Source organism: Carettochelys insculpta, chromosome 1 (genome assembly GCF_033958435.1).
Source record: "Carettochelys insculpta isolate YL-2023 chromosome 1, ASM3395843v1, whole genome shotgun sequence".
NCBI classification, from domain to species: domain Eukaryota; kingdom Metazoa; phylum Chordata; order Testudines; family Carettochelyidae; genus Carettochelys; species Carettochelys insculpta.
In genome coordinates, this window is record NC_134137.1 from 66,276,400 (window position 1) to 66,290,338 (window position 13,939).

The following is a 13,939-nucleotide window of genomic DNA, read 5'->3' on the forward strand; positions in this document are numbered from 1 at the left end:
CCTAAGGCAACAGAGCTCCCCGGGGGTAAATGGTGGTGGGTGTATTTAATCACCCCCCAACGGGAGGCAACCGAGGAGCCCCTGCTGCCCCTGCGCTCCCTACAATAGGAGGCTCCAGGCTGCCGCTAGGGACGATTTCGGAGCTTTTTTATTCACAGCCGCCGGTCCTTCTGTCCTTCCCCCCCTAGCCCTCGGCCGCGGCCCGTTGTGCTCCTTCCGCCCGCTGGGCGGCTGCCCGGCTCCTCTCAAGGTCGCCGCTGCGCCCCCGCGCGCCCCCTGCCCCACCTGTTCCGCCGCTCGTCTCCGGCTCTGGCGAGCAGGGGAATTTTCCCTCGCTCCCTTGCCGCAGCCCTCGCACTCGCGCGCGCCCAGCCCGGCTCCGACACACACGCCCGCCCGGGAGCAGTGGTGGCTGCTTCCTCCAGCGCCCCTCAGCCGGCGCCGCTCGCCGGGGCGTCCTCTGCCCGCAGCGCCTCTCGCAACCTGCGGCGGCCGGGCTCGCGCTCCGCCCGGGACGGGGCTGGGGGCTGCGCGGCGCCGGCCGAGGGGGAAGGGGTCGAGCCGCGCTGCGCCGCGCCGCAGGTGAGAGGGGAGCAAGGGAGGGGGCGCAGCGGCGGCGGCGGCAGCAGCAGCAGCAGCAGCAGCCCTGGGCTGTGCCGCTTCCCGCGGCCAGCGGCGCAGCTCTGCGGGGGCGCGCAGGGGCTCGCCGCGCTTCCCAGCGCCCATCCGCTGCCAGCTTCCCCCCCCCCACGCCGGGTGTGGGTGCTTCCCCCGCCCCGGGGAGCCGGAAAGTTTGCTGGGGGAGGGGGTGTTTCTTCGGCCGGGCTGGTCCCTCCCGCGCCGCTGCTCCTGTGCCCCGCTCCCGCGCCGGGCTTCTTCTCCCCCATCCCCCCAGCCCGCTGGGCATCAATCCGCCGGCAGCACGCGTGGGGCAGACAGCGAGCGCCTGGCCCCTCCGACCGCACCCCTCCTGCCCAGGGCTCCTTCCCGCTCATTGGCTGCAGAGCCTCCCCAGCCCTCCAGCCTGGGATGCTGCCTGCCCTGAGGACCTGGAGCCTGGGTGAAGCCATCCCTGCAAAGTCCCTCTCGCTGCAGTTCCCAGGACAACTTGGCTGTAACTAAAGAGCCGCTGCACTAGGTGACTGACTTTTTTTTTTCTTCCCCCGTTGGGTCCCTTGGGTGAGTGTATAAGGCAGGTTTCACCGAAGTTGCAAATGACGGGACTTGGGTGTGCGCCAGTCAGGGACCGAGAGACCCTTAGTTACCACTTGAACAACATCCCTTCTGGGAGCATGTCTTGCCTCTTGGCGAGAAGATGGACTTGGTGCACTAGGTCTTATCCAGCTCTAATTTCTCTATGCTCATCACTAGGGGTGGTTTATTGTTGTGTGACATGGAGAGAGCTGGCTTATATTTCACTCCTGCTCTTCATTTTAAGTGGGCATTGATAATGAGTAATGGGCTCTTTAAGGAGAGGGTAGACATTAGGATGAATTCCACTCTGGGCTGAGAAAAGGAGCTCTGAGGTCATTAGTGTGATTTGTGTGCTTTATATGTGTGTGTGTTACTTTTAATATCAGAAGTTCCATTGTAATATGTCAAAGCTTTGATGTCTTTTGGAGCATAACTCATTCATTTTCTCTCAAATTTTAATGCAACAAAAAGTAATATGCATCGATAAATTTAAGAAAAATATTGAAAGGCCTCTGAAATATTATGTGTTGTGTAGGATGTGAAATTTCAGATGTCCATGAAAGAGTATCAGTTATTCCACTAGTTTTATTTAAAATCTTTCTTTGTGGCTATCTCTGAGCATACATCTATTCATCTGTCACTCTGTTTCTAAGTGTGATTGCCTTCTCCTAAGCTCTGATTCCATCATGTTCAGATGATGCCATCACAAGCTCTAATATTATCTGGCAAAATACTCATATTTTTTTAAAAAATCCCTTGTTTAGGAAGCTTTGTCAGTGTAAAAATATGTGACTTATTTACTGTTAGTATTGCTGTTTGGAATTTTAGATACAGTATCCTGCAGTGTGGTTCGTTATACTGTATACCTTTTTTTGACTTTTTTGCCTATCCCAACATTATGTAAATAAATGGAAATCCTCAAAATGAGTACAATCTAAATAGCAAAATTTTCTCCCATTGGAATTATAAACTGTTTGCCTCTCTTTTTCTCCCATTCTGTTAAGTGGAATTATAAAGAACTTTATGGGCCACTATCATAACTCTAAGGTAGTTAGGGGAGGCTTGTTCCACTTGTAAAGAATATTATAGTCTTTGACAATTTAGGGTAACAAACTGTAGACATGGTTGCAGAAAATGACTCTGTGTGTGTGTGCGTGTGTAAGTAAAGAGAGAGAGAAAAAAAGAGTACTTAAGGTAGTTTTTATTTATTGTCCAGGGATATTTGCATCCTTCTTGAGTCTTCAATTTAAATAGGTTTCAAGTCATTCTCTCTTTCTCTCTCCATATTTCTCTTAGTCATTGTAAAAAATTAAGATGTGACTCCTGTTTAAATTTTAGAAAGCGTTATTGTCAGGCAAACCAGGCAATGGATCATGATATCAGACAATAGTATTTTGTTCCCTAGCAACCACCCACTGTGAAAAGAAAACAAAAGAAACAAAAGGATGGTGGATGCTTCCAAATCATAATAGTAATCGATTGAAACCCTAAAGCTGGTGCAGAACTACAAGTGAGACTTGCTCCTCTTCGTTTGCTTCAAAGCTGCTTTTTAAATATTTCACTTTGGCAAAGAAGGGATTTAAAATGTTCTGAAATAAATAATTAAAATTTCACTCAAATGCTTACAGCTTGACAGTTCTAAATGTTAGAGTAAAAGGGCACAAGACTGGTAGTAACTGTAAAGTTTTGACGTAACAGTTCTAAATAGCTTTTACAACATTTTATCACTGTTTTATAATAAAATATTACTAAACTTATAAAATCTTACCTAAATGTATATATTACTCAGTGTAGGTAATGTGCAATATTTATTGGATGTAAGAATAGAAAAAGTATAGCATTATTCTGTCCACTGTATTTATTAGAATTTTGTATTTCTCTGAGTGACACAAAATCTAGTCAGTAAAACCTATGGTGCCTCTGCCTTGTTTAAAATCTTGTGACCTGATATGCTTCCATTGAAACCAATGGATGAACTGCCACACTGGGTGCTAAACTGTTATCCTTATAAAAGCTGTTTTGATAGTGTAATAATGAACCACCTTTGAGACTATAAATGCCGAAATGAAATCTTGAAAGCGGGCTGTATTTTAATCTTAAATGCACTGTGTGCATGGCCATCTATCTGAGAATATCTGTTATGGCACGTTGTAAATCCAGCCTGGTATCTATGGTGTTTGTTTAAAAAGCTCTAAATTGATAGGTGAACTTTTGTGCTCAGAATTCAGGTGGTGATACTGAACTATGGAAACAAAGGGAGTTGTATAGTTTAATGTGATGAGGGGGTTGTGCATTATTATACTTCTTGCTCCTGTCCCTCTATAGTAAAAGGTTACTGTGATTAGGTAGCCTTCTACTGGGTGCCACCTTGTGGCCTAAAGGCAATCCTGCAAGCAGACCCTCACCTCAGTTTCCCCTCTTACTGCCTCAATATATAGCTTTTATAAATCCAGTAACTGTTGTCATTAGGGTTCAGTTTGAAATGGTCAAACATAAACTCAAAAGTCTCTCTCCAGCCTTAAACTGGGCACAGGCCCCAGAATCTCACCTGTCTCAGCATCTTCCTCCTCTTCTCGTCCCTTATATCTCCCAGTTGAGGGTTCCACTTTATTTTGAGTGTTTGTTGATTTAGTGGTGTTTTCAAGTCCATCCATTCTCACCTGCCTTCCCTACCTGTTGTTTCACTCTCCAAATTGCAGGTTCACTTCAGGAGCCTTCTTGCTCCCAGCAGCCTATATATGGGCCTGTCTCTGCTGCTTCTGGGAACAACAATGAAGGGTCCTGTGGCACCTTATAGACTAACAGAAAAGTTTTGAGCTTGAGCTTTCGTGAGCACAGACTCACTTCATCAGATGCTGGTCTTGGAAATCTGCAGATCCAGGTATAAATAAGCCAGAGCAAGGGTGGGGATAACAAGGTTAGCTCAGTCAGCAAGGGTGAGGCTTACTACCAGCAGTTGACCTGGAGGTGTGAACACCAAGGGAGGGGAAGCTGCTTCTGCATTTAGCCAGCCATTCGCAGTCTTTGTTTAAGCCAGAGCTAAGGGCGTTGAATTTGCAGATGAATTGTAGCTCAGAAATTTCTCTTTGGAGTCTGGTCTTGAAATTTCTTTGCTGTAGGATAGCTACTTTTAAGTCTGCTACTGTGCGGCCTGGGAGATTGAAGTGCTCTCCTACAGGTTTTTGTATATTGCCATTTCTGATATCTGATTTGTGTGCGTTTATTCTTTTACGTAGAGACTGTCCAGTTTGTCCAATGTATATAGCAGAGGGGCATTGCTGGCACATGATGGCATAAATTATATTGGTAGATGTGCAGCTGAATGAACCCACGATGGTGTGGCTGATCTGGTTAGGTCCTGTAATGGTGCTGCTGGTGTGTATATGTGGGCAGAGCTGGCAATGAGGTTTGTTGCATGGATGGGTCCCTGAGTTAGAGTGACTGTGGTGCGGCGTATAGTTGCTGGTTAGGATTTGCTTCAGGTTGGCAGGTTGTCTGTGGGCAAGGACTGGTCTGCCTCCCAAGGCCTGTGAAAGTGGGGGATCATTGTCCAGGATGGGTTGTAAATCCCTGATGATGTGCTGTAGAGGTTTTAGCTGAGGACTGTAGGTGATGGCAAGTGGTGTTCTGTTGGTTTCTCTCTCAGGCTTGTCCTGTAGTAAGAGGCTTCGTGGCACAAGTCTGGCTCTGTTGATCTGTTTTTTTCATTTCCTCAGGTGGGTATTGCAGTTTCAAGAATGCTTGGTAGAGATCCTGTAGGTGTTTGTTTCTGTTGGAGGGGTTGGAGCAAATGCGGTTATATCTTAGTGCTTGGCTGCAGACAATGGATCATGTGGTGTGTCTGGGATGGAAGCTGGAGGCATGAAGGTAGGCGTAGCGGTCAGTGGGTTTACGGTTCAGGGTGGTATTGATGTGGCCATTGTGTATTAGCACCGTGGTGTCCAGGAAGTGGATCTCCTGTGTGGACTGTTCCAGGCCGAGGTTGATGTTGGGGTGAAAGCTGTTGAAGTCCCGGTGGAATTCCTCCAGAGTCTCCTTCCCATGGGTCCAGATGACGAAGATGTCATCAATGTAGCGTAAGCAGAGATGGGGTGTTAGTGGATGAGAGCTAAGGAAGCGCTGTTCTGGGTCAGCCATGAAAATATTGGCATATTGAGGGGCCATGCCAGTACCCATAGCTGTGCCACTGATTTGAAGGTATATATTGTTGCCAAATCTGAAATAGTTGTGTGTGAGGATAAAGTTACAGAGCTCATCCATCAGATGTGCTGTAGCAGCATCAGGGATACTGTTCCAGACAGCATTTATTCCATCTTTGTGTGGGATGTTGGTATGGAGAGCCTCTATATCCATGGTGGCTAGGATAGTGTTTTCTGGTAGGTCATCAATGTATTGCAGTTTTCTCGGGAAGTCAGTGGTGTCTCGGAGATAGCTGGGAGTGCTGGTGGCATAGGGTCTGAGGAGAGAGTCCACATAACCAGACAGTTCTTCAGTGAGAGTGCCAATGCCCGAGATGATGGGGCGTCCAGGATTTCCAGGTTTGTGGATTTTGGGTAGTAGGTAGAATAGCCCCGGACGGGGCTCTAGAGGTGTGTTGGTATAAATCTGTTCTTGTGCTTGTGCAGGGAGTGTCCTGAGCAGATGGTGTAGTTTCTTAGTGTATTCCTTGGTGGGATCTGAGGAAAGTAGCCTGTAAAATTTGGTATTGTAGAGTTGTCTGGAAGCCTCCTTTTGGTAGTCAGACCTGTTCATGGTGACAGTAGCTTCTCCTTTATCTGCCTATTTGATTATAATGTCAGGGTTGTTTCTGAGGCTGTGAATGGCATTGCGTTCTGCATGACTGAGGTTGTAAGGCAAAGGATGCTGTCTCTCCACAATTTCTGCCTGTGCACGTCGGCAGAAGCATTCTATATATAGGTCCAGACTGTTATTTTTACCCTCAGGAGGAGTCCACGTGGAGTTATTCTTCTTGTGCTGCTGGGAGGGTGTCTGTGTAATGGTGTGCTGGTCAGTGGAACAAGTTTCCCAGACCAAGTCTAGAGATTCAGGGCTCATCCTAGCTCAAGCTCCAGCCCAAGTTCCAGTATCTACACAGATGTTTTTAGCACACTAACACGAGTCTGATAGCTTGGGCTGGGAGGCTCCCTCCCAGATGCCCTGCAGAGAGAGAGAGAGAGAGAGAGGTCCCAGAAAGAACAGAGTGAAATAGAGACATCTATGCTGCAAGCAGCTTGGCTTCTTTCTCTTGCTGTTATAGGTTGGATTATTCCAGCTTGTTTGTGCCTCCTTAATAAGCAGGGGGATGATCCCTCCTTGCTAGCAAGGCACCCTGTTAAAGTTACAAAACATTCTTCATAAAGCTTTATATGTTGACCTTCTGACAGTACTTTTTTTTAAATAATGGTAGGTGTAGCGTTATCTTTTTTCAGAGTGGCTGGGAACTGGCGTCCCCACCAGCCTGCAGCAGAGCGGGGTTAGGTGAGGAGCCGGAGCCCCCTGCTGGCCCTGTGGCAACCCCAGTTGCGGGAACCTGGCTGGCGGCAGGGAGTAGAGAGAGGCGAGGAGCCATACTGGCTCCCTTTTTTTTTTTTTTTTTTACAAAGAAAGAAAAGCACTACCTTCTGTAATATAAATAAATTATGTTGTGCTGTGGTTAATTGTCTTAGTCACACCCAGGCTGGTTGCAGTTGTGAAGCAAGTGAAATAGACGTATTTATTACATGCAGGAGAGTTAAAACATCTTGTCTTTGCAAACTGTAAAATTACAAGAAAAATTTGATACTGGGAAAGCAGCAAACTTTGTATATGCATTATTAATCAACATTTTGTGTTCAGCTGGGAACTGGATACCCTCAATGATTTCTGGGGGTTCAGAACTTTTTTTTAAAAGATTCAATATGCTGTCATATATGATTAATTTATATTACACATAGGTGTGTTTCAAGATCATTTGACACATTCAAATACACGAACACTCTGAATAAAAATGATTGAAGTTGGGTGGTGAGAGAATATTGTAATTATAATTCTCTGCAGTACCAATGACTAGCTATTTTCTTATATACATTTCAAAATCAGATGTGTGCAATTTGGTGTGATGAGTTTGGTACTCATTTTTTGTAGCAAATAATAAGTTCTGCAGTATTTTTCTAAAATGGCACTCCTGAATTTAGGAATCCTGAAACCAGGGGACCTACAGACTAATCTCGCCGTGTCTTGGAATAGTGACAACATTCCCAAATCCCCTTCCTATCCTACAGAAAAGGGCAGAAAGAAAAGCAAAAACAGGAAGAGAATGACAACTTAGCAGCTCTGCGCATAAAACTAAGGAATTTAGAGAGAGATTTAAATACTCTCTATGAAACTCCTGTCTGCCAACTGCTATGACTTTTACTGGTGGTGAATGTAAATTTGTGGATTAAAACAGCTGTGTGTTAGAGTTTTAGTTCTTGCTGCACCTCGCCTTTCACATCCAAAGTGTGGTGCTCTTTTTTCCCTCCTAAGTTCCTTCCTATTCAAGGGGCAAAGAGCAATAGAGTGATTGATTGGCAGAAGTGAAAAATCAGAATGTGGGAGAGCGGTAATGTGGTAGGAAAATAGCTGCCTATATAAGATAAAGGCCCTAATATCAGTCTGTGCTTCTTCATCTAAACTTGTGTTGCATGCATGAATTAAGAATTTGATATTTTTGTTCCTCAGGGCCCCTGTTTGCTGTCTGAAATGATGGGCCTGACTAGCTGTTCCAGACTCACAGGTCTGGAGCTCTTCAAGCAGCTCTGGAATAGTCCCTGGGAGGCCGTCCTTTGAGGGGTGCGTTCTTTCTCTCTCAGGTAAGCCCCTTGGCTTCACCTGGGACTGACCCTCAGAGCTGTCAGCACCGCCACATAATGTCATGAGCTCCCTTCAGTGGGTCCATTTGAATTGGGCACCCAGGGAAGGCATGCACTCCCAAAGAGAGGAATGCACCAAGACTTCCTTTAACCGGAGTGACTTTTCAGGCAATGCTGTATCACAGAATCGTAGGACTCAAAGGGACCTTAGGAGGTCATCTAGTCCAGCCCTCAGCCTAAAGCAGGATCCACGTTAATTAAATCATCCCAGACAGAACTTTGTCAAGCTGGGACATAAAAACCTCTAGGGATGGAGATTCTATCACCTCTCTAGGTAAAACGTGCCAGTTCTTCACCACCCGCCTGGTGAAATAATTTTTCCTAATAACCAACCTACACCTCCCCTTCTGTAACGTCAGACCATTGCTCTTTGTTCTGCCATCAGTCACTGCTGAGAACAGCCTCTCTCCATCCGCTTTAGACCCCGCCCTTTCAGGAAGTTGACGGCTCCTATCAAATTGCCCATCAGTTTTCTGCAAACTAAATAAGTCTAAGTTCCTCAGCCTCTCCTCATAGGTCATGTGCTTCAGCCCCCTAATCATGTTCGTTGCTGTCTGCTGAACCTGCTCCTGTTCATACACATCCTTTCTATACTGGGGAGGCCCACAACTGGATGCAGTACTCAAGAAGTGGCCTCACCAGTGGTGAATAGAGGGGAACAACAACTTCGCTAGATTTACTCAAAATGCTCCTCCTAATGCACCCCAATATGCTGTTAGCATTCTTGACTACAAGGGCACATTCTTGACTCATATCCAGACTCTCATCCACTGTAATCCCCAGGTCCTTTTCTGATGCATTGCTACTTAGCCAGTTGGTCCCCAGCCCGTAACAGTGCTTGGGATTCTTCTGTCCCAAATTCAGGACTCTGCTCTTGTCCTTGTTTAACCTCATCAGATTTCTTTCGGCCTAATCCTCCAATTTATCTAGGTCACTCTGGACCCTATCCCTACTCTTCAATGTGTCTGCCTCACCCTCTAGCTTAGTGTAATCTGCAAATTTGCTGAGAGTGCAATCCATCCCCTCATCCAAGTCATTAATAAGCATGTTGAACAATACTGGCCCTAGAACTTATCTTTGGGGCGCTCCACTTTAAATCGACCACCAACCAGACATTGATCACTACCCATTGGGCCCGACCATATAGCCAGCTTTCTATCCATTGTACAGTCCATGTATCTAATTCATACTTCCTTAACCTATGGGCAAGAATGTTGTGGGAAACTGTATCAAAAGTTTTGCTGAAGTCAAAGTATAACACATCCATTGACTCCCACCTGCCCACAGAGCCGGGTACCTTATCATAGAAACTAATCAGATTGGTTAGGCATGACTTACCTTTCGTGAATCCATGTTGGCTACTCTTGATCACTTTCCCCACTTCCAAGTGCTTCAAAGCAGATTCCTTGAGGATCCCTTCCCTGATTTTTCCGGGGACTGAGGTAAGGCTGACCAGTTTATAGTTCCTTGGATTGTCCTTTCTTTTTTTAAAAAATGCGTGCTATCTTTGCCTTTTCCAGTCATCTGGGACCTCTCCTGGTCTCCATGAGTTTTCAGAGATAATAGCCAAGAGCTTTGCAATGACATCTACCAATTGCCTCAATACCGTTAGATGCATTAAATCCAGATGCATGGATTTGTGTGCTCTTAACCTGTTCTGTCACCACCAATGGCTCACCTCCTTCCCATACTGCATTTCCTAGTGCCATAGTCTGGGAGCTGACCTTACGCATGAAGACTGAGGTAAAAAAAGCATTGAGTACTTCAGCCTTTCCCACATCATCTGTCACCAGGTTACCTCCCGCATCCTGTAAATTGCTTATAAAAGCAGGAGGATTTATTAACTGTCTGGAATGCAGTATACAAAATTCTTATATCAGCTTAGAGAATGGAAAAAGAACAGAAAAATTCATCTGGGTGAGTCCTGAGTCCCTTTCGTCTGCCCTCTCCTGAGTCCTCTCCTCAAGTGTATGACCTGTTTCCAGTAGTCCATATGGTACTATTCCCCTAGCTCTTCAGGTCTTTGTTCTTTTCTTTTCATGTGATCATTCCTCTTAGTTCTTTGTTCTTCCACTGGCTGAAATAGGTTGGCTTTCTGGAGAGGGTAGGAATGACCAGGCTCCAGGGTCATCAGCTGCTGGGTTACAAAATATCTGAGCCTAGACATCTAGATGACAGTCACACTTGGATAGATAAGAAGAATACACCACTTTATTCCCACCACCCAATTTAAAATGCAGTACATAGGCACACACAATCTTTATAAAATAATATTGACAAAATCCCACTTCATCATACTAATGGACTAAGCAACATGTTCATCCTAGGCTTTATCTGAGATTAATGTGCTGTAGCCTTGACTTGTGATTTTGCACTAATATATTTTTCTTTTAATGTCACTTATTGGAAATTTAAATCTAAAATCTGAATAATTGTTACCCAATTGCATGTTTATTTCCATTTATGTAAAAAGAAGAAAGAAGGAGCAGAGTCCCTCACCTGAGATATAGGAAATGTTCACACATTTAAAAAAAAAAAACTATGATCCCTGTGATTGGGGATAAAAAACCTAGCAGACATTCCACACCAAATACCAAGCATGAAATAAAAACAAAATAACTCCCCACTGAGTAGTTATAAATAGGAAAGACTGAATATATTGTACCCTCTTCAGTTACTGACCTCCCAGACATGTTAACTCTCACACATCCTGACCCCTACCCTACATCAAAAACCGTCATGGGTAAAAAAATGGATTTTGCAGCATATCATGAAGAATAACAAATTTAAAGCCAGTGTTTGGGGTGTCCCAAAGCCAACAGCATTACCTGTTAACCCCACTCTGCATGTACACTTACAAAGTTTCACAGGGATGAGATGCTCTCTCAAGAGGACAGGTTCCCCGGTGCCATTTAGAAAATGGTTGGTGTCAGCCTCCTGACTGACACTGACTTTTCCTTTTTTAAATTTTCTCATTTTTTTTCTTTTGAAGAGTGTGTGGGGTTGAGGGAAGGGTAGAGAAACAGAGAAAAAGTTCCACTGCAGTAAGCCTTGGAGCCTGGGGTACTTGGATTTGTGGGGCTTGTTACAGAGGAGTAATTAGCATTGTAGACAATCATGCACTGTCTGGAGCTGGGGCTTGGAGGATCTCCCCGCTCACAGAGCTTTCAGAGCCTGGGTTTCAGCCCAAGAAGGAACATACACATTGCTATTTTTAATCCCACAGTGTGAGCCCTGCAAGCTGGAGCATGTTGGCCCTGACTCAAAGGGTGCAGCTACACTTGCATTCCTCTTTCGAACTTGCTGAGGATGCAATCCAGTCCCTCATCCAGGTCATTAATAAAGATGTTGAACAACACCGGCCCCAGAACCGAGCCTTACGGCACTCCGCTTGAAACTGACTGCCATCCAGATAGAGAGCCATTGACCACTACCCGTTGGGCCCAACTGTCAAGCCAGCTTTCTATCCATCTTATAGTCCAAGGATCCAATCCATATTTCCTTAACGTATGGGCAAGAATGTTGTGGAAGACTGTATCAAAAGCTTTGCTGAAGTCAAGGTATATCACATCCACTGACTTCCCTATGTCCACAGAGCCTGTTACCTCATCACAGAAGCTAATCAGATTGGTGAGGCAGGATTTGCCCCTGGTGAATCCATGTTGGCTCCTTTTTATGACTTTCCCTTCTTCCAAGTGCTTCAAAATGGATTTCTTGAGAATCCCTTCTCTGATTTTTCCGGGGACTGAGGTAAGGCTGATTGGTCTATAGTTCCCTGGATTGTCCTCCTTTCCTTTTTTAAGGATGGGCACTATGTTTGCCTTTTTCCAATCATCCGATATCTCCCCCGATCTCCAAGAGTCTTCAAAGATAATGGCCAAAGGTTCAGCAATGACACCTGCCAATTCCCTCAGTACCCTTGGGTGCATTAAATCCAGACTCATGGATTTGTGTACATATAGTTTTTCTAGATAGCTCAGAACTTGTTCCTTCCCCACAGATGGCTGCCCTCTACCTTCCCATACTGCGTTGTCTAGGACCATCGTGTGGAAGTTGACTTTGTCCATGAAGACTGAGGCAAAAAAAGCATTGAGTACTTCAGCTTTTCCTATGTCTTCTGTTACTAGGTTACCTCCCTCATCCAGTAACAGCCCCATACCTTCTCTGATAACCCATTTATTGTTAACATGCCTGTAGAAACTCTTCTTGTTCGTCTTCACATCCCTTGCCAGCTACAGTTCCAAGTTTGCTTTCGCTTTCTTGATTACTGCCCAGCACTCTCCAGCCGTATGTTTATACTCGTCCTTAGTCAACTGTCCACGTTTCTATTTCTTGTATGCATCCGTTTTAAGTTGAAGATGACTAAGGATTTCCCTGTTAAGCCAAGCTGGTTGCCTACGATGTTTGCATTTCTTACTATGCAGCAGGATTGTTTGTTCCTATGCCTTCACTAAGACTTCTTCAGAATACTGACAGTTCTCTTAAACTCTTTTCCCCTTCATCTTCATTTCCCAGGCGATCCTGCTCATCAGTTTTCTCAGGGAGTCGAAGTCTGCTCTTCTGAAATCCAAGGGTCTGTATGTTACTGCTCACCCTTCTTCCTTTTGTCCGGATCTTGAAATCTACAATCTCAAGGTCACTGCAGACCAGGTTTCCTCCCACTTCTATTTCTCCTACTAGTTCTTCCCTGTTTGTGAGCAGCAGGTCAAGTTGCGCATGGCCCCTGGTTGGTTCCTTCAGCACTTGTACAAAGAAGTTATCCCCAACATTCTCCAAAAACTTCCTGGATTGTCTGTGTGCTGATGTATTGGTCTCCCAACAAATGTCCGGATTATTAAAGTCTCCCATGAGAACCAGGGCCGTGATTTGGAAGCTTCACTTAGCTGCCTGAAGAAAACCTCATCTCCCTGATCTGGCGGTCTATAGCAGACACCAACTCCAATATCACCTCTGTTACTTCTGCCTCTAAGCTTAACCCAAAAACACTCAACTGGATTTTCTCCATCCTTATACTGGCGCTCTGAGCAATCATACTGCTCCCCCACATACAGCACAACTCCTCCTCCACTTCTCCCGTCTGTCCTTCCTAAACAGTTTATAACCTTCCATGACCATGCTCCAATTATGCGAACTGTTTCCCCCAGTCTTCATTTTTCCAGCCACTGTGCCAGGGCCTCTAATTCTTCCTGTTTGTTCCCCAGGCTTCTGGCATTAGTGTACAAGCATCTTAGAGAAGTGGCTGATTGGTCCACTTTCTCCTCTTCACCCAGGAAACCCACTTGATTGTTCCCTCCTCCTTCCATACTTACCTCAGAATTTAGGCATGTGTTTTATGTTGGTTTGGCAGAACTCAATTTTCATTTTTTTTATAAATGTGACAAATAACAAACTTTATTTATGATATATCTTCTTTTTATATCAATTTAAATATTCAGTTGCACAGAATTTTGGGTTTTGAGCATTTTTCCAATTTCTGTATACTTAAATGTTCACAGTTGTGGGAAATTATAGGAGGGATCAGACAATGGGATGGAGAAGGAAGCATTTACAATTTAGGCAAAAAACCTATTACCTTTCAAACTAAGAAGATTTTTATTAATGATTGGCAGGGTGAGAAGAACACAGATAGCAAGATAACAAAATTGGGGAGACGTGCAAGTTCATCGGGGCAAGTATCTGAAACATACACATTTAACGGGAGGGAGAAAGTTGGGAAGCAATTAATGCTGGAAGAAAGCTAAGGCTGCATCTAGACTACAAATTAGAATCAATATTTATGAGAGGTGATTGTTTAAATTTGTTTTTATAACTTTGATTTCAAGCATTTACAAACATTCTAGAAAATCGACCCACCA

At 45.0% G+C, this 13,939-nt stretch overlaps 1 protein-coding gene across 14 annotated transcripts in view; it reads left to right on the forward strand.

The window, feature by feature from the left end:
- Nucleotides 1–311: 311 nt before the first annotated feature.
- ENOX1 (ecto-NOX disulfide-thiol exchanger 1) overlaps nt 312–13,939 on the forward strand; it is a 514,187-nt gene continuing 500,559 nt past the window's right edge. For 11 of the 14 annotated variants that reach the window (XM_074988354.1, XM_074988355.1, XM_074988352.1 and 8 more), the window contains exon 1: nt 312–582. The gene's annotated coding sequence lies outside the window, so the exon portion shown is untranslated. Of the gene's footprint in view, nt 1,139–13,939 lie in introns of all 14 variants that reach the window. The other 3 variants (XM_074988353.1, XM_074988361.1, XM_074988362.1) reach the window with 1 other exon arrangement.